Source organism: Anabrus simplex, chromosome 7 (genome assembly GCF_040414725.1).
Source record: "Anabrus simplex isolate iqAnaSimp1 chromosome 7, ASM4041472v1, whole genome shotgun sequence".
Lineage (NCBI taxonomy): Eukaryota > Metazoa > Arthropoda > Insecta > Orthoptera > Tettigoniidae > Anabrus > Anabrus simplex.
The window spans coordinates 46,347,286-46,375,100 of NC_090271.1; positions in this window are offsets into that span (position 1 = coordinate 46,347,286).

A 27,815-nucleotide genomic window follows, 5' to 3' on the forward strand; every position below is an offset into this window, starting at 1 on the left:
CTTGGATATCGTAAACTGTGTCAAAGATGGATCTTCTCACTGATGAGCACAAGGGACAACGTTTCCAATCCTCCCTGACATTTTTGCAACGCTATGCCGCAGACGGCAACGGGTTTCTGTGGCGAATCGTTACAGGCGACGAAACGTGGGTCCACCACTTCACCCCCGAAACGAAGAGGACATCAATGGAATGGGTGCACCCCTCATCACCACAACGAAAGAAGGCCAAGGTTCAACCTTCAGCCGGTAAGGTTATGGCCACAGTGTTCTTTGACATGGAGGGTTTCCTGCACGTGGAATTCATGCCGAAAAGAACGACGATCAATGCGGCGTCGTACTGTCAAACGTTACACCGGTTGCGTAAAGCGATTAAAGAGATGCACCGGGGGAAATTGAACGCCGGTGTGAATTGTTTTGCACGATAACGCAACTTCTCACAAGGCCCGCCAAACGAGAGAACTGCTGCAGCGTTTCAAGTGGGAGGTCTGGCAACATCCACCGTACAGTCCCGACCTAGCGCCATGTGACTTTCTTCTGTTCGGTAAGCTCAAAATGGAGCTCGGTGGTCGACGTTTCCAGACCGATGAGGAGGTGAAGGCCTCTGTCTCCGAGTGGTAGAGGAAATTTCTATGCTTCCGGCATCGACAAGTTGGTTGTCCGTTCGCAGAAATGTTTGGAGTCTCTTGGAAACTATGTGGAAAAGTGACGTTACAGTGTATGTCGTTATAGTCGTATTGCTGTTGTATAGGTGGTGTAATAAATGGCCATAACTGGGAAGTGCAACTTATTTTCTGATCTGCCCTCGTATTACTAAATCAGATACAGTGTTTAGAAATGCAGTTAGAGGAAAGGTTCACAATAACAATAACGCACATGTAATTTCAATGTTATATTGTTATAAGATTATTATTTCCAGTTATTATTAATAACAGGTAAGTATAATGATGATCTAATGTTCTTAACAATAATGTCCTGCAAAAATGCTGTTCAGTGAAACGAATGAGCATTTTCTGGTGGAAGAAACATCGCTGAATGTGGTATTCTACAAACAAACTCTGTTTTTAATCCCAAAAATTTACTTTTCTGTATCAAACATTGTATTGAAACCACTGGATGTAAATTCAGCTGCAGTCTGGCGTGATGCCACTTGAATGCACGTATAGCAATGCAAGCGATAAAACACCCAGGAGCCCTGCGAGTCGGGCGCACACACACGCACCAACGTAATTTCAGCGCAAGTGTGGCGTGCAAATATGTGATCCATGGAATGGTAGGATCGTACGAACATCGCATAAATTGCGTCTAGTGTGGCGAGAGCCTTGTTGTCCAAGACGCCCAGTCGACGCCCTGCCTCAGTCGTAGTCGGCTAACGTTCGCAGCTATACAGTGCAACAGGTCGGATGGCAGTAAGACATATTTTTGATTTGAGATTATATTTCATCCTCCGGTCGCAAGTAACTGCAGCCGTTGCTCGCCATTTCATCTAGGCTGCGGTTATCCTTGCATTGACTCTTTGACAAGTCAGCCATCATCAGCGATCGTGGAGACAAGGTACTTCAATCATATCACTCCCGGCAGGTCCGCACCGGCTACCTGAATTGTTCCGATTGCTTGTAGATATGACGTCATATATTTAGTCTTCTTTATATTGAAGAGCGAAATATATCATGGTTGGTATAACTGGAAGAAGAAATTCGAATAGGATTGATCTGTGCTTCCATAATCCTCCTCAGAATTGAACTTCACAAATTATAACCGCACGGAATCATATTGTGACGTGTATGCAGGTAGCAGGAAAATAAATACAGGGTGGACTGAAACAACGTGAATCAGGTATATGTGCGTAAGATGGTTCGCCATATTCATAAGTAATTTGAAAAAAGTTATTTGAAATCTGGCGCAGTTACAATTTTATCAGCTACTGAATTCAGCCAATGAGATCGCTTTGCGGGGGAATTCGAATGGGCTTTGCAAGGGGGTGTTGTTGAAAGACCAGCTTGACATACTTGCCAAAAAATCTGCATTAAACACATACACACTGTGCCTTTCGGCCGGTGACACCGAGCGATCCTGTCAATTCGGAGGTCTGTGCTCGTATCTCTCCCGTGGCAATGTTGTCTTTCTTCGATTGGTGCTCTCATCCCGTCTTAAGCTACGTGCACATTTACCACCACCCATGTGAAATCGCCCGCAAAGCGATCTGAATGACTAACCTCAACGGCTGATAAAATGACGATGGTGCAGGATATCGAATTCTTCTTCTTCTTAACATTTATCCCCCTTAATTGCATGGTCTGCTGTTCTGCACTTCCTTTTCCACTCGACGTGGTCTTGTTCATCTTTAGGAAGGAAGCGGCCGTGGCCTTAATTAAGGTAGAACCCCAGTATTTGCTGGTGTGAAAATGGGAAACCACGGAAAACCATCTTCAGGGCTGCTGCCAGTGCAGCTTGAACCCACTATGTCCCGGATGCAAGCTCACAGCAGCGCGCCCCTAAGCGTACGGCCAACTCACCCGGTAGTTGACACCTTGCAGGCGATCTGCGCGTCTGTGGGGAATGGACCCTGATTACGATGAATTCTAATGCTGAAGACGGCACACACACCCAGCTCGAGAATCACGCCGGGTATCGAACCAAGTACCTCTTGGACCAAAGGCCAGATCGCTAACTCTTTAGCCATGGAGCCTGACCCCTTGTTCCTTGGTGGTTCAGCTCTTTTCACGGATATCCCTACCAATATTCAAATTCTGGCAGAGTCAGGAATCGAACACCGACCTCCGAGAACGGCAGTAAACAGTATAAACCATCACGCTACGGAGGTGAACAGAAATAGAAAAAATATATTAAAATACTAATTTAAAGGCACCGAGCGTGTTCGCCGTGAGGTTAGAGGCACGCAGCTGTGAGCTTGCATTCGGGAGATAGTTGGTTCGAACCCCAATATCGGCAGCCCTGAATATGGTTTTCCGTGGTTTGCCATTTTCACACCAGGCAAATGCTGAGGCTGTACCTTATTTAAGACCACGGCTGCTTCCTTTCCATTCATATCCGTTCCCATACCATCGTCGGCATAAGATCTAAGTTATGTGCGTCGGTGCAACGTAAAGTAAACTGTAAAAAGGAAAGAAAAATTAAAGTCAAGTATCCTACAATATTAATGGTTTCATGTCACCTACCAGGCTTCCAAAATCAGGTGTACACTGTGACGGGGCCAGTCCTAAGGAACTTTCCCAATACAGATAACCTAAACTAGAGCTTTTTTAGTCTTCATTATTTTTAAGTAAGAACGTTCAGATTCACTCAGATATGCTAATTCGAAGTAACAAAGCAGCATATCAGTGAATTCTCAAATATTATTATATTTGTGTCCGACTCGTTGGCTGAATGGTCAGCGTACTGGTCTTCGGTTCAGAGTGTCCGGGGTTCGACTCCCGGCAGGGTCGGGGATTTTAACCTTCATTGGTTAATTCCAATGGCTCGGGGCTGGGTGTTTGTGCTGTCCCCAACATCCCTGCAACTCACACACCACACACAACGCTATCCTCCACCACAATAACACGCAGTTACCTACACGTGGCAGATGCTGCCCACACTCATCGGAGGGTCTGCCTTACAAGGGCTGCACGAAATTATAATTATTATATTTGTTTCGAAAACTCGTCTTCTAATAATGAAGCCTTAAAGTTGATCGCATCAAAGAGTTATTATCTCATTCTCAACAGATGCATTATCCGTAGCGAAGATCATGCCGGTACTGATTTTCCCTGCGATATTCTTCGCGTCTAATTCTTGCCTGAATGGAAAAGGGCGATGTCAGACAAAACGTTTAAGGGTCGACTAAAAATAATGCTACGATCGACATGCCGGTTAGGTCTGGACAGTGTATTGGCTCCCCTGAGCATAGTGACTTAGGATGTTCATTGCTTGAATTCCCTTATCCCTAACCTTTGCTGTTCAGTAGTTTAAATTCAGTAGTTAAGATAATTATCCAAGCTAGTGAATAGAATTATCTCTAAAATACAGTTATTAAGTTTGAGGAAGAGCTGGAGCTTTCTTTTTGTTTGTCTGACTATATAACGGTTAATGCTCATCTTCACCGACGATCTAAAATACTGTACTACCTTGCGAATTAATTATGAGGTTAAACAATAATTCCTGCTATATTCTGTCCAACTTTCTCCGCTCATTAACTAGGATATGGATTATTCTGTTATAAACCTACGGTCATGTCACAAATATACATATATTTGTGTCTCTGCTGCAATAAAGAAATGCGTCAGGGGAAGTTTAAATTTCATAATTCCTCTCAGCGTGATGGCATCTTCAACTGATTATATGGCTCTCACGACCGGACTGTGTTTCAGACAAACTTTCAGCTTTTACCTCGTCTACCGCTTGCGGGTGTGGGTGGTGGTATAACATCCCCTGCCTGTGGTAAGAGACGACTAAAACGGGGCCAGGGACTCTGAACTGTGGAGCGTGGGTAGGCGACTACGGGTCCCCAGCTGAGTCAGGTATTGCTTCTACTTCCTTGTGCCAGGCTCTTCGCTATCATCCTTCCTCTCAGACCTCCTTTGCTCAATTCTTGTTCTCAAACAGCTCCGACAGTATTAAATGTTACGAGATCTTTCTCACACCCATCACGAGCCTTATTGTTCTTTGGCTGATACGTTCATTTTTCGAAGCGTCGGATCCTTTCCATTTTTCATTAGGCCTACAAGCTCTCACCGACAAAATTAAACACAATTTGGCTCGGAGAAAAATAAAAATAAAATTCATCAATAATTCATCTCTTCATGATAATTCAACACGGCAATCTGGAAACTTTCATTTCCCTGGAATGAATACGGTGAAGTGTGCAGCTAATGGTGTATTGTATAGGGCTATAACATAATTTAATTTCATTCCAGACTTGATGAAAGCTTGTCAGAATTTTAATAAATTCAAAAAATACTGAGAGACATTTATGGATAAACATGAATGTTCATGGATTTAGTCTGTTTAAATGAACTTATTATCAGGTTTATTTTCGAGCTATATTGTTCTGTTTATATAAACTTTTAAACAATAATAAATTGTATCCTTAAAAAATGTTGTATTTTAGATTTAAATTATTCCTTCTTAATCTGATTACCCACCAGGGTGGGTTTCTCCCTCGGAGTCAGCGAGGGAACCCACCTCTACCGATTCAGGGGCAGTGTCCTGGAGCGTGACAGGTTGGGTCGGGGATACAACTGGGGAGGAGGGCCAGTACCTCACTCAGGATGCTTCACCTGCCATGCTGAACAGGGTCCTTGTGGAGGATGGGAAGATTGGAAGAGAGAGAGAGAGAGAGAGAGACAAGGAAGAGGGAAGGAAGCGACCGTGGCTTTCAGTTAGGTAGCATCCCGGCATTTGCCAGGAGGAGAAGAGCGAAACCACGGAAAACTACTTCGAGGATGGCTGAGGCGGGAATCGAACCCACCTCTACTCAGTTGACCTCCCGACGCTGAGTGGACACAGTTCCAGCCCTCGCACCACGCTTCAAATTTCGTGACGGAGCCGGGAATCGAACCCGGGCCTCGAAAAACGTAAAATTAAGCGATTTCCTCAATTGTGCCGAAAGTTGAAGGGCTAAAGGGCCCGAAAAGGTTTCAAATTGTGAGTCTATCAAACTAAGAAACAAATTTCGAAAAACACTTAGGCCTAAATACTGTTCCGGGAAAACAGCCTAAAGTCGCTTGTTTCTTATTTTTTTCTTTTTTATTCTAGCCGGCCCCGTGGTGTAGGGGTAGCGTGCCTGCCTCTTACCCGGAGGCCCCGGGTTCGATTCCCGGCCAGGACAGAAATTTTTACCTGGACCTTTAGGGCTGGTTCGAGGTCCACTCAGCCTACGTGATTAGAATTGAGGAGATATCTCACGGTGAGATAGCGGCCCGGTCTAGAAAACCAATAATAACGGCCGAGAGGATTCGTCGTGCTGACCACACGACACCTCGTAATCTACAGGCCTTCGGGCTGAGCAGCGGTCGCTTGGTAGGCCAAGGCCCTTCAAAGGCTGTAGTGCCAGTGGGTTTGGTTCTTTTTAATTCTAATCTTAGCCGAATTAACTTACATAATTATTTATGTAATGTGTTCCTTGGTTCAATATCCTCAGACGATTATTGAGTTTTAGAAAAATATCCACACTGAATGTAATTATAAGGGCTTAAATGAAACTCTGCATTGACTCACATTAGCACTCGTTGTGGTAGAAAAGAGCGAACTGCTCATTTACTCGTCCAGATAACGGTGATTAAGAAAAGGGTTGTAAAATTTCGAAATAAATAGAGAATATATTTTCATACCTTATTATATTTTATTTACGTAAAATTCGTAGCTCATATCCCTAAGATGTTTTCGGCACTGAGTTGCTTGGCTGAAGGGCAAGAATTGTGGAATTAGTTTAAGAATTAGTTTAAAATGTACGTCGCTCTTCATACAAAAGAATCCCCATTGGGGTTGGAGGAATTCTTACTGCAAGTGTGTCGGGGTATACGCCGGAACCCCCAGGACTAGGTGTCTGTAAAGCTCCGCTGAGCAGCAAGCACCACACCGGATCTCCACTCGTGGTGGCTTGGAAGGAAGCAGGTGAAATGAACTACTCAGCTTGGACATAACGCAGTACCACCATCCTTTACTATTAGCAAAACCAGTGACCGAAACCCCGAACATTGGGTATCACCTGGCCACTCAACAGCAGGGAGACCTGCTGCCACCTTATCAAGTTCATGTTCTTCAGCATTAATTGTACCACCTGCCTCAACGGCAGATACTACAGTAGCTGTTGAATGTCATCGCCATCCTAGTATTCTATTTGGTAAATCCCTGAAGTTATTATTACCGGACTAGGCTGAGTTGATAAGGCGCTGACCTTCTGACACCAACGTGGCAGGTTCGATTATAGCTCAGTCCGGTGATATTTGAAGGTGCTCAAATACGTCAGCCTCGTGTCGGTAGATTTACTCGCGAGTAAAAGAACTCCTGCGGGACAAAATTCCGGCTCCTCGGCTTCTCCGAAAACCGTAAAATTAGTTAGTAAAGCCATTATTATTATTATTATTATTATTATTATTATTATTATTATTATTATTATTATTATTATTATTATTATTATTATTTCGTTATGCCCATTCATAGAGCGCGTTAGAACTTGTTCATTGGCTTGATGACTTTCGCCTTCCTATTCTTCCAAAATCTCTTCATAAACTCACTGTGTTGCCTCTTCCGTTCTTCTGACCACTTTGTACCAGTCCTGCTGTTAGTTTTGATTACAAATGTGTGTTTATTTACTGAGATCCTAAAGACTTGGCGATTTTTCACGATGTCTTCTTCTCCTCTTGTTTCCTTCAGCCAATTCATTCTCCTGTTTTGTGAATTTATTACATTGAACCATTTTTTGTGAGTCTATTGTTATCCATCATAAAAACGCGTCCAAAAATGTCAAACATTTCCTCCGTACAGAACTGATGAAAATATCTGTATAATCATAGAAGTCTGTAGTTGGTCTTTGGATCCAAATTCCATTTTCTTGTATGGGGCCGAAAATGTTTCTAAGAATTTTACCTTCTTGTTTATCAATATCTCCACTTTAAGAACAATGTTGCCAACTTGGCGGATTTTCCGCTGAATTTGGGGGAATTAGAAGACTGTCGGCGGAGAAAAATATCATTTAGCGGACAGCGGATTTTTGGCGGAACTCTAGATTTATTATAGCGGAATTTAGTGTTTTATCCATTTTACGATTTTTTAAAATTTGTACTCCAGTCTGTCTCCGAACTATTCCGTATTTCTTGTCAGGAGCTAGCAGTCACATGAGGAAAACATGCTACTATATTTGGATTTGATGTTATGAGATCATGGTACCATAAATTTGTAATGCGCGGGGATGGTGGTGATGGTGGTGATTATTGTTTTAAGAGGAAGTACAACTAGGCAACCATCCTCAATGCGCGGGGAAAGGGTACTTGTCTCTTAGTTGACGAATGACAGATAGTGAAACTGTGAGAGAGTAGCAATTATATATATATGCTATGAAGGAAGACCGTTTAATGAACGGGCCTGTTCTGTGTGTGGCCCTTGAGATAGATCGATTCACCTACAGTAGTTTGCACCCGGCAGTAAAACGCCTACTTTTAGCTCGTAGGCAGGGGGTTAATCCCAGTGAAACTCACATATCAGGTGAGTGCAGACATTTACTTTTAAAATTATTATTATTATTATTATTATTATTATTATTATTATTATTATTATTATTATTATTATTATTATTATTATTATTATTATTATTATTATTATTATTATTATTGCTCATTTCTATTGCTCATTATTTGAGATCGGATTTCTTGGCGGAATTTTAGCGGGTTTTTTTGTATCATTTAGCGGATCTTGAAAATATTAGTGGCAACACTGTTTAAGAATGACCTCCTAAAGTTAATGTGTCTGATGCATATAGAGCATCCGGTAGAATAACTGTTTTGTAAATTTTCAATTTAACATTGCGTTTCATTACTCGATTATTGTAGTAATCCCATGTCAGTCTAAATGCCCTTTGAAGTTTTGAGGCCCTTTCTGTATTGGCCAAACTGTCTAATCTCGAAGGAAGAATTATTCCTCCAAAGTGTTTAAAATAAGATACCTGTGAAATTATCCAATATGCCGTTTCAATTTGATCTATCTTGCAATTTTCTTGGTTTTCTCGAATGATATCTGAAAGCCCGCCTGAGGTGCTATTCTGTGTAATGTCTCGATAGTATACCTAGTTCCCTTGCATGTTTTTGGTGATGATCGCTATGTCATCTTCATGGTTTCCTATTTTCACACATTCCCACTCCAATCACTTTCCTATCCCATCGTCGCCATAAAATCTATTTGTTCCTGTGCGACGGAAAAGCTAATTTTAAATATATACCTATATTCTACTTCTTCTTTCACTTTGATTTTGTTCCCGGCAGTCCCGACGTTGATGTCTGTGATACCCTTTCCCCGTTCTCTGATAATTTTATCTAAGACCAAGTTAAACAGAAGATCAGAGAGTCCATCTCCTTGACGAACACCCATGTGTACTTTAACATACATACATACATTATCATTTTTTTTTTCGTATGGCTATTTCTAGCCGAGTGCAGCCCTTGTAAGGCAGACCCTCCGATGAGGGTGGGTGGCATCTGCCATGTGTAGGTAAATGCGTGTTATTGTGGTGGAGGATAGTGTAATGTGTGGTGTGTGAGTTGCAGCGATGTTGGGAACAGCACAAACACCCAGCCCCCGGGCAATTGGAATTAACCAGTGAAGGTTAAAATCCCCTACCCGGCCGGGAATCGAACCCGGGACCCTCTGAAACGAAGGCCAGTACGCTGACCATTCAGCCAACGAGTCGGACATACATTATCATTACAGACTGTTATGCCTTTCAGCGTTCGGTCTGCAAGCCTCTGTGAATGTACTAAACGTCGCCACAATCCTCTATTTGCAACCAGTGCTGTGGCCTCACTTAGTTCTATACCTCTTATCTTTAAATCGTTAGAAACTGAGTCTAACCATCGTCTTCTTGCCCTACCTCTACTTCTCTTACCCTCCATAGCAGAGTCCATTATTCTCCTAGGAAACCTATCCTCCTCCATTCGCCTCACATGACCCCACCACCGAAGCCGGTTTATGCGCACAGCTTCATCCACCGAGTTCATTCCTAAATTAGCCTTTATAATCTCACTCCGAGCACCCTCTTGCCATTGTTCCCACCTGTTTGTACCAGCAACCATTCTTGCTACTTTCAAGTCTGTTACTTCTAACTTATGAATACGATATCCTGAGTCCACCCAGCTTTCGCTCCCGTAAAGCAAAGTTGCTCTGAAAACAGGCCGATGTAAAGATAGTTTCGTCTGGGAGCTGACTTCCTTCTTACAGAGTACTGCTGATCGCAACTGCGAGCTCACTGCGTTAGCTTTACTACACCTTGATTCAATCTAACTATATTACCATCCTGAGAGAACACACAACCTAAATACTTGAAATTATTGACCTGTTCTAGCTTTGTATCACCAATCTGGCATTCAGTTCTGTTGAATTTCTTACCTACTGACATCAATTTAGTCTTCGAAAGGCTAATTTTCATACCATACTCATTTTACCGACTTTCAAGTTCCAAGATATTAGACTGCAGGCTTTCGGCACAATCTGCCATTAAGACCAAGTCGTCAGCATAGGCCGGACTGCTTACCACATTTCCACCTGACTGAATCCCTCCCTACCACTTTATACCTTCCAGCAGATGATCCATGTAAACTATGAACAACAAAGGTGAAAGATTAGAGCATTCTCTAACCCCTGTAAGTACCCTGAACCAAGAACTCATTCTACCATCAATTCTCACTAAAGTACCAAAATTTTCCCCCAAAATTTCTCCTTAGATATTATTATTATTATTATTATTATTATTATTATTATTATTATTATTATTATTATTATTATTATTACTCCTACCGAGCATGTTGGCTGTGTGGTTAGGAGCGGGCAGCTGCGAGCTGCAATTCGGGAGACAGAGGGTTCGAACTCCACTGTACGCAGCCCTGAAACTGGTTTTTGGTGGTTTCCTACTTTCACACATTCTTACTCAAAGCACTTTCCTATCCCATGGTCGCCATAAAATCTATCTGTGCCGGTGCGACGTAAAACCAATTGTAAAATATACCTATATTCTTCTCCTTGCTTTTGGTATCTTTTCCTGGTTATTGGGGTTGACCCTGGATGTGAATTTGGCCCAGATTTACGTCCCTCTCTGACAGCGTCCTATGAGGATGGGCGTATTTTCAGTTTGTTTTGTTATTTGCTTTACGTCTCACCGATACAGATATGTCTTACGGCGACGATGGGATAGGAAAGGCCTAGGAATGGGAAGGAAGCGGCCGTGGCCTTAATTAAGGTACAGCCCCGGCATTTGCCTGATGTGAAAATGGGAAACGACGGCAAACGATCTTCAGGGCTGACGACAGTGGGGCTCGAACCCACTATCTCCCGATTACTGGATACTGGCCGCACTTAAGCGACTGCAGCTATCGAGCTCGGTGTATTCCCAGTTGCGTGATAGTCGGTGTGTTGTATCTAGACAAAGAGAAGACTATTTAGGTGAGAAACAAGAGGAATGCTCATTTGTAATCCTCATTTCGACGGGGAATCGAACCCTGGACACTCTAAACCGTACGCCAAATAGCTGACCATTCAGCCAAGCAGGTGAACTTGTACGAGTATGAAGCATTCGACATAAATTGTGAAGTCAAGTCTTTCTGTAGATAGTTACCATGTCTATAATATTTTAAACATGCAGTATGCGGTGGAAGGCACTGCCTTGCCAAGTTTCTCTCAATAAGGACTGTTTTCGATTTTTCGTTTAGAAAAAATATTTCAACTTCTGAATAGGCACATGGCCCTGAGCTTCACTCAGCCTGCATCAGAAATGAGAACAAGGTTAGTTCCAGGGCTAGCGTACAGCTGACCACTCTGCTCCTCTTAGCGTCGAGGTTACGGCTAGTGGAATCCTTTGACTTTCACTCCTTCAAGGGCCTTCATGGACAGTACGGAGGTGACTCTTTCAGTATCTGGTGGATGTCTTGATTCTTCTGATGGTTGAGGTGCCTGCAGCCTGCAAAAGGTCTAAAGCAATCTCATTTTTGCAACCTCCATTCTCCGTTCTTCACGAGAACGAATCAGCTGGCATTTAAGGAAACTTGAGACTCGTCTCAAGTTAACCCGTTCATTAAGAAACCAATTCACAGACAGAATATTTCAACATTTCATTCCGAACTGGTTATCGCAATACCATACCTAATTCGTATTATCAGAATATTACATTGCATTTAAAACATACGCTCAAGTATGAATTAGCTGTCAGGAGGTAATCAGCTATATCATGGATTTAGCATTTCTGCCCTTTTCGTTGCTATATGCAATAGACTGTCGGAACAGTCTCACCTTCTTCCGTGCTCGCCTCCGTTCGATTAGCTTGGAGGCCCGGCTTCAATTCCCGGTACCGTCAGGAATGGCAGGGCTGGTATGTTGTTAAAATATTACATGCAGTTCACCTTCATTGGGACTGTGACTTCTTCAGTAAAGTCTGTTTGGTGTTACATAAGATATGGCGCTATCAATATACCGCAACATGAACCAGTCCGCCTCTGTGGTGAAGTGGTTGGCGTGAGTTCCTGGTTCGATTTCCGGCTCTGCCACGAAATTTGAAAAGTGGTACGAGGACTGAATCGCGGTTCAGTCAGCTTCGGCAGGTCAACTGAGTAGAATGGGTTCGATGCCCAACTCAGCCATCCTCGAAGTGGTTTTCCGCGGTTTCCCACCTAATTTAAGGCCACGGGCGATTCCTTCCCTCTTCCTTGCCTATCACTTCCAGTTTTCCCATCCCCCCACAACGCCCCTGTTTAGCATAGCAGGTGAGGCCGCCTGGGCGAGGTATTGGTCCTTCTGAATAGCTGTATCCCCGACTAAAGTCTCACGCTCCAGGACAGTGTCCTTGAGGCGGTAGGAGTGGGATCCCTCGGAGGGTAAATGGATTAAATAAATACACAATAATACAACCAACTGTGTAAGCATAGTAAGTAATACGATATTTATGAAGTTGGGTTTATATTATGTAAAATTAGGCAGCCGTAGTTAATTAATTTGTCTCAATAATGTCTTTATACAATCACTAATGTTTGTAGTTTCTGAATATTACGATCTATGGCGGTTTATTATTATTATTATTATTATTATTATTATTATTATTATTATTATTATTTTTCTTTCTTAATCTGTTTACCCTCCAGGGTCGGTTTTTCCCTCGGACTTAGCGAGGGATCCCACCTCTACCGCCTCAAGGGCAGTGTCCTGGAGCTTCAGACTCTGGGTCGGGGGATACAACTGGGGAGATCGACCAGTAACTCGCCCTGGCGGCCACACCTGCTATGCTGAACAGGGGCCTTGCAGGGGATGGGAAGATTGGAAGGGATAGACAAGGAAGAGGGAAGGAAGCGGCCGTGGCCTTATGTTAGCTACCATCCCGGCATTTGCCTGGAGGAGAAGTGGGAAACCACGAAAATCCACTTCCAGGATGGCTGAGGTTGAAATCGAACCCACCTCTACTCAGTTGACCTCCCGAGGCTGAGTCGACCCCGTTCCAGCCCTCGTACCACATTTCAAATTTCGTGGCTGAGCTGGGAATCGAACCCGGACCTCCGGGGATGGCAGCTAATCACACTAACCACTACACCACAGAGACGGACAATTATTATTAATTTTAAATTTACTATTAGTAGTAGTACTATGTAAGAAACAAGTCAGCTCTCGGACAAAACTACGGGTATCTTTACATCGGTCTCTTTTCAGAGAAATTTTGCTTTACGGGATTGAAAGTGTGGGTGGGCACAGGATATTTTATTCACAAGTTAGAAATAACAGACATGAAATAATCGAGAATGACTGTTGGTAACAACAGGTGGGAACAATGGTAGGAGGATACTCGAAATGAGGAGATACGTTAGGAATGAACTCGATGGACGAACTGGTACGCATAAACCGGTTTCAGTATTGGGGTCTGTTTTTACAACTTGCTTTGCGTCGCATTTATACAGATTGGCCTATGAGTGGAAAGGAAGGGGCCCTGGCCATTATTAAGGTACAGCCCCGTCCGGCCCCGCGGTGGAGGGGGCAACGCGACCGTCTGTCACCCGGCGGCCCCGGGTTCGATTCCCGGCTGGGTCAAGAATTCTTGATTGTAAATGATTAATATCCCTGGCCTGGGGACTGGATGTTTGTGTCGTCCTTAACGTTCCTTTCCTCACATTTAACACTCTACACCTCTTCCATTCCAATTACACGCAGGTTCATATCACATGGTCTATAGGTCGACGCCTCGAACAAATAGCATTTTAAAACAACAACAACAAAGGTACAGCTCCAGCATTTGCATGGTGCGAAAATGGGAAACCACGGACAACCATCTTCGCGACTGGCGAAAGTGCGGTTCGAACCCACTATCTCCCAGATGCAAGCTCACAGCCAAATCGCCCGGTGTATTGGGGTCATGTGAAATGAATGGAGAAGGATAGGTTACCTAGGAGAATAATAATGGACTCGGGGATGGAAGGTAAGAGAAGTAGAGGAAGAACAAGATGACGATCTCTAGACTCGGTTTCTAAAGATAAGAGGTATGGTACTAAACGAGACCATAGATATAGAGGATTGTGGAGGAGTTTAGTTCATTCACAGAGGTTTGCAGACTGAACGCTGAAAGGCATAACAGTCGATAAATAAAAATCCACAGCTTGTTTCCGCTCATTTGACCGGGTTGGGAATGAAATGAATGAAGCTCACATCTAGCGGTAAGGATAGGAAGCGTGCCGGCTGCCGAAGTCTGTCGCACTCCTCTGGGGCAATGATTAATGGCTGACAGATGAAATGAAATGATATTGGAGAGTGTTGCTGGAATAAAAGACAACATGGATAACCGGAGCACACGGAGGAAAACCTGTCCCGCCTCCGCTTTTTCCAACACAACTCTCACATGGAGTGACCGGGATTTGAACTCAAAACCCAGCGGTGAGAGGTCGGCGCGTTGCCGCCTCAGTCACGGAAGCTCTTATAAGAGTCGATAATGAAGATATATTATTACTATTGTTATTATTTACGTATTTGCTATTTCCTTCGTATGTAAAGGATGAATTAAAGCTAACTTCCAGTCCTCCGGTAGTTGTACATTCTCCCGAATGTCAATGATAGTCTTATGTAAGACGTATAGGGTATTGCTTCTTTCAAACTGCAACAAAAAACTTAATGTGCTGAAAGAGGCAGCAGAACAAACAGGCTTTCGAATATCGTTTCATAATAACGTTCATTTCCTTTACGTCCAACTAACTGCTTTTAAGGTTTTCGGAGACGCCAAGGTGCTGGAATTTAGTCCCGCAGGAGTTCTTTTACATGCTACCGGGCTTGTTGGTCGTGCGGTTAGGGAGATAGCTTGCATCCGGGAGATAGTGGGTTCGAGTCCCACTGTCGGCAGCATCGAAGATGGTTTTCCGTGGTTTCCTTAATAAAGGCCACGGCCGCTTCCTTCCCACTCCTAACCCTTTCCTACCCCATCGTCGCCATAAGACCTCTCTGTGTCGGAGCGACGTAAAGCAGATGGAAAATATTAAGTTTTACATACCAGGAAATCTACCGACACGAGGCTGACGTATTTAAGCACCTTCAAATGCCACCGGACTGAGCCAGTATCCAACCTGCCACATTGGGGTCAGAAGGCCAGCGTCTTGACCGTCTGATTCACTCAGCCCAGTAATATCATTTAGAAAGACGGAAGTAATGTCAGACATTTAAAGAAAAAACATGACCCACTTGAACATCAAATAATATGGAAGAATAAACCGTGTGCATAAGTTTAAAGACCTTGGTGATAGTTTTCCAAACCACTCGGCACATAGGCCTATACAGGGTGAAGCGAAATTCGGGCACTCGGTCGTCGCAGTGCGACTCCTCATATGCCAGCAATAAAACAATGTCTGTCACAAAAGTTCGACCTGCGAGTATATCCAGCAGAAAAAGAACGTTGAAGAGTGGCAATCTGGCAACACTATAACCACATGTAGGGTAACTACCTCTGTCAGCATGCGTGGTCGTGCTGTACAGTTGGCGCAGTGGATAGAGTTTTGGGTTAGCATACAGGAGCTCGAGGGTTCGGTCCTGGGTTGAGGTGTATGTTTTTTATTTCGTAGATGTAGTCCAGGTGGTATGGTATCTGGCATCTTAATCGTCAACAGCAACTGCAGCGGGTCCGTTAGAAACCATTTGCACTTACATACTACGATCCTAGAAATGGACGAACATTCTTTTTTTTTTTTTTTTTTTTTTGTCAGCTTTGAAAGACGCCCTTTCCACGTCGTGGGCGTGAATTTATTCGCACCACTTCATCTACGAGATGCGTTAAAACGTGTTCAGCGTTACTAAATTTTGTAAATATAGGATACATGTGACCTAAGAGACGGTTTCTTACTCTTTTTCAGTATGTAATGTCCGATGGAAATTAGCAAATAAAAAAGGCGCCTCAACCCAGGATCGAAATCTCGACCTCCTGTATGCTAATCCAGAACTATATCCACTGCACCATCTGCACAGCACGGCTGTACTCGCAAGACGATCTTTTGTGAGAGACATTTGTTTATTGCTGGCATGTGAGGAGTCGCACTGCAACGCCCGAGTGCGCGAATTTCGCTTCAGCCTGTATAATGAAAGGTGCGTTTCTGTCTATCAGTAGTAGAATTCATCATTACAACACTTTCGACAAGCCGGTATCCGTCTATGCGTCAGAATGCCTTATCCTCTTTCAGAAATATGCGCTCGCTAAATTACAACAAAACATACCAACAGAACATACCTGACCCAGACTTCAAAAACGGGATCTACATAAGAAAATCCGTAGAAGACATCTACACTAAAATAGAGAAAATGACGGGCACAATGTGCAATCGCAGGGCTCCCTTCCTCCGTCACTTACGACGGATGCACAACTCTCGATGCACAAAACGCATTTTTAATAATTTTGATTTAAAAAAAACAGAAAAACATTTCTTTCGTACATTAACTTAAAAAGATCTCGAATAAATGGGCCGACGACTACATGACGAACACAAACGAGACGCTTATTGGGACTTTTCGGGATGAGATCATCATCATCATCATCATCATCTGTTTACCCTCCAGGTTCGGCTTTTCCCTCGGACTCAGCGAGGGATCCCACCTCTACCGCCTCAAGGGCAGTGACCTGGAGCTTCAGACTCTTGGTCGGGGGATACAACTGGGGAGTATGACCAGTACCTCGCCTCACCTGCTATGGGGAACAGGGGCCTTGTAGGGGGATGGGAAGATTGGAAGGGGGAGGCAAGGATGAGGGAAGGAAGCGGCCGTGGCCTTAAGTTAGGTACCATCCCGGCATTCGCCTGGAGGAGAAGTGGGAAACCACGGAAAACCACTTCCAGGATGGCTGAGGTGGGAATCGAACCCACCTCTACTCAGTTGACCTCCCGAGGCTGAGTGGACCCCGTTCCAGCCCTCGTACCACTTTTCAAATTTCGTGGCAGAGCCGGGAATCGAACCCGGACCTCCGGGGGTGGCAGCTAATCACGCTAACCACTACACCACTGAGGCGGGTTCAGCGTTACTAAATTTTGTAAATATAGGATACATGTGACCTAAGAAACGGTTTCTTACTCTTTTTCAGTATGTAATGTCCGATGGAAATTAGCAAATAAAAAAAGGCACCTCAACCCAGGATCGAAATCTCGACCTCCTGTATGCTAATCCAGAACTATATCCACTGCACCAACTGCACAGCACGGCTGTACTCGCAAGACGATCTTTTGTGAGAGACATTTGTTTATTGCTGGCATGTGAGGAGTCGCACTGCAACACCCGAGTGCGCGAATTTCGCTTCAGCCTGTATAATGAAAGGTGCGTTTCTGTCTATCAGTAGTAGAATTCATCATTACAACACTTTCGACAAGCCGGTATCCGTCTATGCGTCAGAATGCCTTATCCTCTTTCAGAAATATGCGCTCGCTAAATTAGAACAAAACATACCAACAGAACATAGCTGACCCAGACTTCAAAAACGGGATCTACATAAGAAAATCCGTAGAAGACATCTACACTAAAATAGAGAAAATGACGGGCACAATGTGCAATCGCAGGGCTCCCTTCCTCCGTCACTTACGACGGATGCACAACTCTCGATGCACAAAACGCATTTTTAATAATTTTGATTTAAAAAAACAGAAAAATATTTCTTTCGTACATTAACTTAAAAAAAGATCTCGAATAAATGGGCCGACGACTACATGACGAACACAAACGAGACGCTTATTGGGACTTTTCGGGATGAGAAGAGAACAACAAATGCAAAGTAGTCGGATGAACGCTTTGCTCGACGCAGCGAGCTAATGAAAACCTCCTGGATAAACCGTGAATTGAATAACTGGCAGACTAGCAAATAATAAATATTATTATTATTATTATTATTATTATTATTATTATTATTATTATTATTATTATTATTATTATTATTATTATTATTATTATTTTGATTCGTTGTGCCCAACTGTGGAGGGCGTTTGAACTTATTTTGCACAATGTTTCTTCTTCTTTTCTTCCCAATATCTCTTCATTTTGTCACTGTGTTCCCTTGTGCGTGTTTCTGTCCAGCCTGTATTTTTTCTTGTTGGTTTCTCTGCAAATTTATGTTTGTTTACTAAGCTTCTAAATTTCATTCTATCTTGAATGGTTTCGTCCTCACTGCCCATTTCTTGTAGATCTTCATGAATTTCTGCTAACCAATTGTTGCGGATTTTCACGGTTAGAGCTAGATTTAGAATTTTCTTTGTCAGTCTGTTGTGTCCGTAGAATTTTAGTCGTCTCTTTCTGATGGTATCTGTGATTTTTTCTGTGAACTGAAAAATTTCGTTTAGTTTCTTCATCATCATCATCATCTGTTTACCCTCCAGGTTCGGTTTTTCCCTCGGACTTAGCGAGGGATCCCACCTCTACCGCCTCAAGGGCAGTGTCCTGGAGCTTCAGACTCTTGGTCGGGGGATACAACTGGGGAGTATGACCAGTACCTCGCCCAGGCGGCCTCACCTGCTATACTGAACAGGGGCCTTGTGGAGGGATGGGAAGATTGGAAGGGATAGGCAAGGAAGAGGGAAGGAAGCGGCCGTGGCCTTAAGTTAGGTACCATCCCGGCATTCGCCGGGAGGAGAAGTGGGAAACCACGGAAAACCACTTCCAGGATGGCTGAGGCGGGAATCGAACCCACCTCTACTCAGTTGACCTGCCGAGGCTGAGTGGACCCCGTTCCAGCCCTCGTACCACTTTTCAAATTTTCGTGGCAGAGCCGGGAATCGAACCCGGGCCTCCGGGGGTGGCAGCTAATCACGCTAACCACTACACCATAGAGGCGGACATTATTATTATCATTATTATTATTATTATTTTGATTGGTTGTGCCCAACTGTGGAGGGCGTTTGAACTTATTTTGCACAATGTTTCTTCTTATTTTCTTCCCAATATCTCTTCATTTTGTCACTGTGTTCCCTTGTGCGTGTTTCTGTCCAGCCTGTATTTTTTCTTGTTGGTTTCTCTGTAAATTTATGTTTGTTTACTAAGCTTCTAAATTTCATTCTATCCTGAATGGTTTCGTCCTCAATACCCATTTCTTGTAGATCTTCATGAATTTCTGCTAACCAGTTGTTGCGGATTTTCAGGGTTAGAGCTAGATTTAGAATTTCCTTTGTCAGTCTGTTGTTATCCATTCTGTGTAGGTGTCCGTAGAATTTTAGTCGTCTCTTTCTGATGGTATCTGTGATTTTTTCTGTGAATTGAAAATTTTCGTTTAGTTTCTTTTTCATCCAAATTCCATTTTCGAACTTTGGTCCTAGGATTTTTCTGAGAATTTTCCTCTCTTGTTTCTCAATGTTTTTCATTTCTGACCTGCCGCCAATGATCAGTGTTTCAGATGCATAAAGTGCCTCTGGTTTTATGACTGTATTGTAGTGTCGTAATTTTGCATTTTTTTATATACATCTTTTGTTGTATCTGTTCCATGTGATTTTGTAAGCCCTTTGCAGTTTAGCAGTTCTTTCTTTGTTAGCTTATTATTATTATTATTATTATTATTATTATTATTATTATTATTATTATTATTATTATGGGATCGCTGACGTGATTTTAGTACATTTTCCATGACGTAAATAAAATCGCTGAACATGGCGTTAAGTATAGTGCAACTAGACATACCAGTGTCCGATAGATCTTGGATTCATTTGAACGTTAGGAGCTTACATGACTTGCTACTTTTATTATTCTACCTGCTTATCAAACGTGTGAGGAGATTAATGATCTAATCTCATTGTAAATATGAAAAAATGAATCGACAATTCGCTTGAGGCATCCATCATCAGCTGTCCTGCAGTCAGGTCGCGAACAGGAGTTAAGAAACTATTATAACAACCAGGTTGGCCAACAGAATAATGACACTACTTAGTCACTTAATTACCAGTCGTTAGGTGCTACCAACACCTGCCCGCCACAGCTGTCTGTCAAACAATCACTTTTCACTCTGCCGCTGTATTTGTAAACACTCATCTTTGTTCGGGAGATGCTTCAAAGTGCTGTGTCCCCTAAAACAGTCTGTAGGCACGTCAAAGGAATTACAAGCAATCTGTTACTAGCAGAACCTCAGGCGCAGTGTTGCCTGATATTTAGATTTGAAATTCCTATCACATTCCTATAATTTCCCTCATCTGCCACATTTTCCCACAACTCTGATATTTATAATCCTATATATCAGACTAAGCTTCGCATTGCTCTAACGCATTAAAACAAAAATAAACATACAGAGTGTATCAGAAATATACCGACGAAAAATTTGGGGATGCTCTTGGGGTTGGTGCAATCTGTTCTAGAAAATGAGGTTACTTTTTTACATTCGGTCTCGCGATTAAAATTGACGAACTCGCCGTATTTGTTGTGCTAGAGCACGAGCCGCTGACATGCTTCAGGGAAGAAACGGGGAGTGGGATATAAGATGAAGACAGAGATAATGTTCCGCCCGTATGCAGAAGCTTCCTCGTTCGACTTGAACAGGATTGACCTTGTCTCTTACAGGCAATATCCACAGTTCGTTTATTAAACAGCCGTAACTGTACACACAGTACAAGAACACACTGTAATTAAGACACACCTGTCAGTCAAGGATCGCTTCTCCTCTCGTCTGTTGGTCGCAGTAACGATTTTTTAAATTATTTAACATGCTCGAAGATGCAACGCTGCCGTCCCGCGATTGTGTATTCCTTCACTCACAACATTGTAAATGGAATGAAATACTAAACAAAGGAAACAATACGCCCAGTGGTTTGATTACAGTAGATGTTCAGTATGACCTCCACCCCCACCCCCTCCTACTGCGAAGCACGGCCATTGGCCTCGATTCAGGATGTGTGGTGTGTCGAGAACGACCTGGAAAGGTGTCTATTCTTGGTAGAAGTTCACCTTCTCTTCCTACGAGGTTCGCATAGTAGTCAATTTGTGCAGAACAAACTGTACGTTGCCTACTAGGGCTGAGATGCTACTATGCGAAACATCATCATCATCATCATCATCATCATCATCATCATCATCATCATCATCATCATCTGTTTACCCTCCAGGTTCGGTTTTTCCCTCGGACTCAGCGAGGGATCCCACCTCTACCACCTCAAGGGCAGTGTCCTGGAGCTTCAGACTCTTGGTCGGGGGATACAACTGGGGAGAATGACCAGTACCTCGCCCAGGCGGCCTCACCTGCTATGCTGATCAGGGGCCTTGTGGAGGGATGGGAAGATTGGAAGGGATAGGCAAGGAAGAGGGGAGGAAGCGGCCGTGGTCTTAAGTTAGGTACCATCCCGGCATTCGCCTGGAGGAGAAATGGGGAAACCACGGAAAACCACTTCCAGGATGGCTGAGGTGGGAATCGAACCCACCTCTACTCAGTTGACCTCCCGAGGCTGAGTGGACCCCGTTCCAGCCCTCGTACCACTTTTCAAATTTCGTGGCAGAGCCGGGAATCGAACCCGGGCCTCCGGGGGTGGGAGCTAATCACGCTAACCACTACACCACAGAGGCGGACCTATGCGAAACAACGAACGAGAAACCTGTGCATTCACACAGAATGCACCTCTGTCTCCCACTTCCCCTCCCGCCCCTTCACTGCTCTGACGCACAGCAACAGGTAGCGGCTGGCTCTCCAGCATAGAAAACACGTTAAGTTCGTCCATTTGAAACACGCGCCCGGAATTAACCTCATTTTCTCGACAAGAAAACTCTTCTCCGCCAATCCGATTGTACCAGTATCCTTAACCTAACAGGAAGAGCATCCCTGATTTGTTATCGGTATAGTTCTGATACATCCTGTATATTACATAGAAAGTAGTTTTTTTTGCTAGTTGTTTTACGTCGCACCGACAGTGATAGGTCTTACGGCGACGATGGGACAGGAAAGGTCTAGGAGTGGGAAGGAAGCGGCCGTGGCCTTAATTAAGGTGAAAATGGGAAACCACGGAAAACCATTTTCAGGGCTGCCGAAAGTGGGGTTCGAACCTACTATCTCCCGAATACTGAAGTAGTGATTTGAAAGACACCAAAAATGCCTAAATGGTTAGCGTGCTGGCCTTTGGTCACAGGGGGCCCGGGTTCGATTCCTGGCAGGGTCGAGAATTTTAACCATAATAGGTTAATTTCGCTGGCTCGGGGGTGGGGGTGGGTGGATGTATGCGTCGTCTTCATCATCATTTAATCATCACGACGTGCAGGTCACCTTCGAGCGTCAAATCAAAAGACCTGCATCTGGCGAGCAGAACTTGTCCCCGGCACTAAAAGCCATACCGGTACGATAAATAAAAATAAATAATCACTATTGCGTGTTCCTCTGGTGGTTGGGAGTGTGGTGTGTTGCCTGAATATGAAGAGTAAATTGTTGGAACAAACACAAACGCCCAGTCCTCGAGCCAGAAAAATTAATCAGACGCGATTTAAGTCCCCGAACCGGCCGGAAATAGAACCCAGGACCCTCTAGAGTCTAGAGCAGGGCCTCTCAAACGCCCAAAATCTCACGCGTGCAAATGGAGGCGCAAGAGCTCCGTGCACTGTGCATTGGTCTCGCTCGGCACAGCTCGGACCAACGCTTCGTCGCTGGGCTACTCGGCTAAGCTCGCCTCAACTCAGCTCGGATTTGGAGCGCTACGGAGCAAGTGTGGAAGAGGGAGACAGGGGGAGCGAGCGAGACAGGCGTGGGGAAAGAGAGAGACAGCGCTATTGCCCCAAATCGAGGAGTGGGGGTCTGCACTCTGGTCAACCAAGCGAAGTCGTCTTTTGCACCGTGCACAGTGCATGCACCAGGCGCATGTACCCTGAGAGGCCCTGGTATAGAGTCTAGACTAAAGGCCCCAACGCTGACCATATTGCCAGAGAGTCATGTCATGGTTACAATGGTGTCGGGAAAATGATTACGTTAATTTCAGATACACCCCTAGCCCAGGAACATAACCTTCTCTTGAGTAAGCGAGATTCCTTCACGATTAGGACTGTATAGCTGTTAGACTGCATACTCAACTGTCGGCAGCCCTGAAGATGGTTTTCCGTGGTCTGTACCTTAATTAAGTTCATGGCCGCTTCCTTCCCAGTCCTAGCCTTTTCTGTACCACGGTCGCCAGAAATACCTCGCTGAGCTCGTAGGAATTTTCAAGAAAAAGAAGAATATTAGTCCGCATCTGTGGTGTAGTGATTAATATCACTAGCTGCCACCCGCGGAGGCCCGGGTTCGATTCCTACCTCAGCCATCCTCGAAGTGGTTTTCCGTGGTTTCCCACTTTTCCTTCAGGCAAATGCCGGGATGATACCTAACTTAAGCCACGGCCGCTTCCTTCCCTCTTCGTTGTATATCCCTTCCAGTCTCCCATCCCCCAAGAAGGCCAATGTTCAGCATAGCAGATGAGGCTTCCTCGTCGAGGTACTGGTCCTCATCCCCATTTTTATCCCCAGACCAATTGTTTCACGATCCAGAACACTGTCTTTGAGACGGTAGAGGTGGGATCCCTCGCTGAGTCTGAGGGAAAACCAACCCTGGAGGGTAAACGGATTAAGAAAAGAAAAGAAAAGAAAGAAAGGAAAAACGGTAAGAAGAAAGAAGAAAAATATTACTGTTTTACTCACGAATTCACTCAAATGGAGGAAATTAAAACTCCTAGAGGAAGTAAGACCATGTTCATTTTAGGATTCGACACTTGATGACTACGTAGTATTTACAACTCGCTGTCGTCTGTGAGATACACCGAAGCGGTATTACCGAATCTCCAAATAAAACAAGAAGAAACTGTGAGGTTATTAAACACAATAATGTCAACAAAGCAGCACGAAGATCTCGTTCGCACCTTGGGCGGCTCATTATTCTCTGGCAGATGCTATCGGACGCTGCAGCTTGTCTTCGGTTCCCGACCTAAATGCTCCATGTTATCGAGTTTTTATGTAGCTTTAAATACTGTAGCTTCGTATGACGATAATTTGTGGTCTAAGTTTCGTTTCATGATTGACAGCTGGATCACTGTGTCTCGGCTTTGTTTTCTGGAAAGTATTTAAATCTTATTTTCGAGGAATGTCGTGTAGAGTTAATAGGACCTGTGTGACGTGTCATAATAATCTTTAAGCTGTATATCCAGCCCGGGGCAGTACTAAAACTTGATTGGCAGTTGCCAGAACATGTGACACCCAGCTGGATTCAAAAAGTGAACGAACCTTGTCCCCACAACACCTCACTCGGGGTGTATTTGTGGTGGAGCAATGACCGCGGCGATACAACTCATAGTCTTCTCTCTTCTGTTGCTAAACCTTTAATTACTTACGGATTGTCCCTTCAGGCACTTTAAAAATTAGCCTCTTTTAAAAGTTTTTACCCCATTACATGGACCACTTTAAACACTACGCTCATATCCCTCTGTGTGTTTTAACCAAGCTTCGGATAATTATGCACTTTAAAATTGCCCAAATATGCACTAAAATTTTTAAAAATGCATTGAATACAAAATAAACTAATTTTATGTCAATTACCAATTTATATAATAAAAGAATAAAATTACATTTAAACATCGCCAAAATAACACAAACTTACATACCATACCACAATAAAATGTTCCAGTTTATCAATGAAATTTACAAGTCTTGATTACATTTAATCACAGCATGATGCAACACATGCTCAAACACAAACTTGATCCTATTTTCACCTTTGCTTCATATGCCACAAATGGAGTACAAGCCAACTTTACGAAAACAGAGACTACAGTACTTGTATCGATGTACCGTCAAGTTTTTCTTTATCTTGGAGAACACCAGAAATGTTTTTTTTTTTTAGTTTGTGGAGACCAGAGTTTTTTAACACTGCACTCTGCATTTTTCTGAGAAAACGTAATTTGTTAGGTTCATTAGGGATCGTTCAACTTCTTAAACAATACCATTACTGATGTGAAAGGAAGGACCATTTTGTTGACATTTTTCTTGATGGCTGAAGGTATGCACATCAAATTGGAACAAATGAACAATTTATAAGTTTCTCACAAATACCATCTTTTCAAAAGATTTTGCTCAAGCAGCTCCTTTTCATCAATATCTTCAACTACTTTTTATTACTCAAAATAATTGGTATAATAAGCAGCAGTTCGACCTACATTCCCCACCTTATATGAACTGGTGAAGATCAAATCGGCACATTACCACTTGGATCCAAAAAAAAAATCTTGTGACGTGAAGCCTTCAGTAATACTCTTTTCACTGTAGAGGAAAGGAAGCGCATGCATCATAATGGGATGTAAAATCGCAATATCTTACATGACTTTACACATGCAAGTTCAGACCACGAGAATATAATCGCAAGGAATGCATGATGGCCACCAATAAGTAGGTGCATCTTTGATAAATGCGGCAACTGTTGAGTGATTCCCTTATATCTGAAGTCTTTAAAAGCAGTAGCTTTCACATGTATGCGGATGACTTACAAGCTTACTTCCACTTTTGTCCCACTAACGCATCTTCTTCTATAACGCATTTTAACCATGACATCTCTCGATTGATTGAATGGAGCGCAAATCATAACCTCCAATTAAATGTGGCTAAGACCCAGCTTATTTGCATAGGTTACACAAAACTCCTGAAAACTGTTGACCTCAAATCCCTCCCAGCAATAAAAATTCTAGAGACAGATATTCATTATAGTGACACCGTTAACAATCTAGGTCTAATTTTCGACAGAACCTTATCCTGGTCTGGTCATACGTCAAATGTAATCCGAAAAGTTGTGTCATCCATGCATATTTTGAAGCGTAACGTGTCATGTACACCACTTTTCATGCGAAAACTACTTGTTCAAAGTCTTATATTTCCAATAATTGACTATGGTTCAGTCGTATACAACGACTTATCTGAAACTTTGAACATAAAACTACAGAGGGTACAAAACGCATTTGTTCGTTACGTTACAAATGCCAGGCGTGATGAACACATAACACCCTATTACATACAGCTACAATGGTTGAAACTCCATGAACGTCGGGAAATCTCAGTAGCTGTTGCTACGCAGAAAATTCTCAAACTGAAGACACCGTCCTACCTTTATAATGCATTTAAACCTATGGAGTCGGTACATAACAGAGATAATAGGTTTACAAAAACCACCCTTCAAATTCCCCTTCATCGTACCACTAAATTTAACAAATCCTTTGTTTGCACTGCATCACGTATCTTTAACGTCTTTAATCTTCACCGTTTCGCAAGTAACACTAACTGTACCCAACTAAAGCAGTTCTTAACATCTATATTTCTGGAGGAGTACGCTAGAGACTGAGATCAGGCATTCTTGTGTCGAACAATCAGGAATATGTATATTTCGAAGAAAATTGTTTCTCTGCTTTAGCTTTATATTCTTTAAACCTATGTAGTCCAGAATAACAGAAGGGCTTAATGATTTACTTTCTTACTTATTATATAATGTATGTCTTAACCTTACTGGATTTGGTATCTGTATTTTCATTTTTTTTAAGTTTCTTGTTTAGTTTAATACTTTAATATTATAAAAATGTAGTTACTGTTTTCATAAATCTGCATTGTATTATAAGAAGACGCTGCATAAAGGGGCTTTTCAGTCTCATTGGCATGTAAATCATGATCAATAAATTCAATTCAATTCAATTCTCTCTCTTCTTGCTCTCTGAAAATTTCAAACACGAAGTTGATTCCAGATCTTTGATCCACGTCATTTTTAGTTTAGCGGGACCCAAATATATTTTCCCATCAGCCTTTTTCCTTAATTTACCTAACGTCACGTTATAAAAAACTCACGAACATAATTCTTCCTGACTGTCGATTCATTTGCGACTGGTTGTTTCGTATACTCCTCCAGAAACTGAACTAAGTTCTTATTGTTTAGCTTAGCCAATTGTACGTTTGTAGAGGCAAAGGCTTTAAAGTCTTCATTAAATTCACTTCGTGTTTATCCAAAGTTAACTAAAGCTGTGGTTACAAGAGGCTGATGTATATGTTTCAATTTTAACACTTTCAATTTATTGTGTTTCGTCGTTTGAACATCATGTTGAACTACATACCTTTTAGTTGAATTTATGACTGTGTTACAATATTTGCAAAACTTTCCTCAGTTGAAATGTCTTCAAACTCGAATACATGCTCTTTCTGTACATCACTAAGAGTTCTCTTCTCTTTAGCCTTATAGATAAAGCACCAACAATACATCCCTTTTAATGTATGATGAACCACAACCTGTTTCAACATAACCAAAGAACTGAGAAGAACTAATTGTGCATAAAAGTAAATTATCTTGAACTATTTACGATGTAGGGAAAACAGCGATCATTACTGGGCTAATTCTGTCACATGTAGACAAAGCTATGGCCGGATGTTGAGCTGGTATTGCTAACTTTGAACGCGGTTCCCACCTGTCAAAGAGTTTACCTTGTAATAGCAATAACCAGGATAGCTCAATATATTGAGCTTTCCACCACTCAATTTATTTCAAAAACACGCCAAATTCTCCAGTATTGACCTGAAAAAGCTGATGTCCACATTCAAGGTGCAAAATTCAACACGACAAAAACACAAAATATGCACTATTAACTTAAAACAACTCCAAATATGTAAGATGTGTAATTTTCCAAAGCCTGGTTATGACA